The sequence below is a fragment of the Brassica oleracea genome, chromosome C5 (assembly GCF_000695525.1).
Source record: "Brassica oleracea var. oleracea cultivar TO1000 chromosome C5, BOL, whole genome shotgun sequence".
NCBI lineage: Eukaryota > Viridiplantae > Streptophyta > Magnoliopsida > Brassicales > Brassicaceae > Brassica > Brassica oleracea.
In genome coordinates, this window is record NC_027752.1 from 10,166,813 (window position 1) to 10,169,573 (window position 2,761).

A 2,761-nucleotide genomic window follows, 5' to 3' on the forward strand; every position below is an offset into this window, starting at 1 on the left:
AAAACACGACTCGAGGCCCATCCTACGATTTCTTAACCAAAAGCCCGAAAACCGCAGCACTGTTTACGCTTGGTCCACAAGGAAGGATAAATGTCAAGTTTCCGCGGATAAATACGGAAGTTTTGAAGATAATTGGAAGATTGGGAAAAATGGAATATCTCCATTTTTATGCTATGACGGCTTAAGGGCAGAAGAGTAAAAGCGTAAACCGACCTTGGAATTAGTATATAAGGTGTCCTAGGCGAGGAGCATGGCGGAGGACTTTTCAGAGCAAACTTAGCACTTAGAGCAATTTAGGCAATTTTCCGGTTTTGTTATTTCGAGCTGCGACTCAATTAGGTTTAGCCGTCTTAGGGTTGCTAGAACTAGGAATCTCGCCGACAGCTCTCGAGCCCAGGCTTATACCTTGTTGTAAACGCTTATACGCAGATTCGGAATAAGATCTACTTTGCTCTCTTTTTCGATTTCTTATTCTTATCGTTGTTATTCTCGTGTTCTGATTACTTGACGTGTGGTAATTAGCAGATATCCGGGTCCTCTGGGAAATTAGGGTTTTCCTAGTTTCCTTATTTAAACGAAAATCGACAGTGTGAATTTCGGTTCCCACAGGAACCTAAAGACTTAAGAAACAAGTAACAACAATTTTCTCTTCATATCATTCTATAAAACAATTGTTGCTTAAATATACAAAGAAAGGGATCAACTAAATAACTTCCAACTACAAAAAGAAGATGATGTGGCCATTTCCATGAAGATTTATTAATCAATTGGTTAAAAGTTTTAGTTTCTATATTGCTTTATTTAGTTAGTGGGATTATGCTTATGTGTGTTATTTGCCCATGTACATAATTAGTTTATTTATGTTGGTTTTGTATTTAAGCATGAGTTGGAAGTTAAATGAGGATATGAAGAGAAAATTGTTGTTACTTGTTTCTTAAGTTTTTGGGTTCCATCATTTGGTATCAGAGCAAACTCTCTTAGCTTTGTGGAGGGGCTTAATTGGCATCCAAGCACTTTTTTTTTTATCCGGACCACTTTGTGGTATCAAAAACTTCTATCTCTGTTTTTCTATTTTTCAAAAAAAAAAAATTGTTGTGATATAAGATATGGGAAGCAATCAAGAGTTCATTAAAGATATAAAGATCACACTCCTCCGCCAAATGCACAATGAGTTCCAAAAGATGAAGGTTTCTATGACTGAAAGTTTTAGGAATCTTGAGGCTACCATAAATCATATGGTGGAGATAGTGAGAAAGATGAAAGCTGGTGATGGCGGAGCCAGTGATGGTACTGCATCTCGTTCGTCACAATCAGTTTCGTCTTACCCGATTCTATCAATCGGTCAGTCAAATACATCACCACCGGAAAAAAAGACGTCACCATCACACTCTTCTGGCCACAATCTTTAACCGGTCAAACTCTTGCAAGCATGGATATGGATTCAGTTATTTGCAGCTCCCTACACGGCATGTTTCATTTGGTAATTATGGGAAACACCCATTTGATTACGGTGACGTCGAGTCATTTCTCATCAAAGATGAACCAGTCCTTGGTAGACACCATCTGTTGTGGGCACAGGGGGGGTAACCCACGAATTGATTGAATGGTGGATCCAAGGCTACAACCTGAAACAAAGAGAACCGATTTTTATGAGTTTTTAGAGTTTTATAATGCAAACAGAAACAATTATGAAAACGAATGAGATGATGATGATAATGATAATAAAACAAGATAAATAAACAAAGAAAAGGGATATATATGGCGGAATCAAGCTGTTGGATGTGTATCACTCTCAGCTTGATTAGAAGATGGACTGAAGTGGATTTGCGGATGAAGATTTGATTGAATCTCTCAATCTGATGGAATGATGGATCGAAGTGATTGAATCTCTCAATCTGTGTACTGAGCTTGTTTGATTTGCAAAAATAAACTAGACTCACGAAATCAATAAGACAACAAATAATCTCTCTTTGAATCCTAAAGACCGATATTTTATACAAAAAACAATCTTTGATAAAAACTGAATAAACTTTTTATTAACTTGGTGATTAAGGGTGTTTCTTTAAAATGTCGACAATGAGCTTATATAATGCTCAGAAACAAAGGTCATAACGTTCTAAAAAGAAAAGAAAGGAAACAAATCAAAGACAAAGCAATAAATTGAAAAAACTAGCCGTTGGAGCCTTTTGTGGGATTTTGGCTCCAAGAAAAGAATCTGAGTTTCATTGAACCTGGACGGTTTTAATGGATAAGAGTGTTATGAACCAGATTGTGGATGACTCATAACCAAGAGATTATGATTTGTAATCTTTCAATTTATCTATGACGGTGTAATCTTCTATATAAGGAACCTCTATATTATGAATAAAGATAGACTTTTCCATTACTTTTATAACACGTTATCAGCACGAAACTCTGAATCCCTAAGCTAGTACCCAAATCGAAAAACCCTAAAACCCTAACCCTAGCCGGCGATCCGACGAACCCTAAACCCCGATCGCGTCTCTTGTTCCTGTATCTGTTCCAGCTCGCGTCCCCGATCAGCTTCAGTCCAAGGAGTTCCTGATCCTAGCTCAGACATTCGCGACCCGAGAGCAGCTCCAGCATGCGACCTCTTCCTCGTTCGCGACAGCATCAGACAGCTCGCGTCCGACGATCAAGGTGTTCCCGATCAAGCAACAAAGGACGCCTGCGACCCGATAGAAGCGACTTGATCCATTCCAGCTTGCGTCCCGTTCGTGTCCAGCTCGCGGCTCAACTC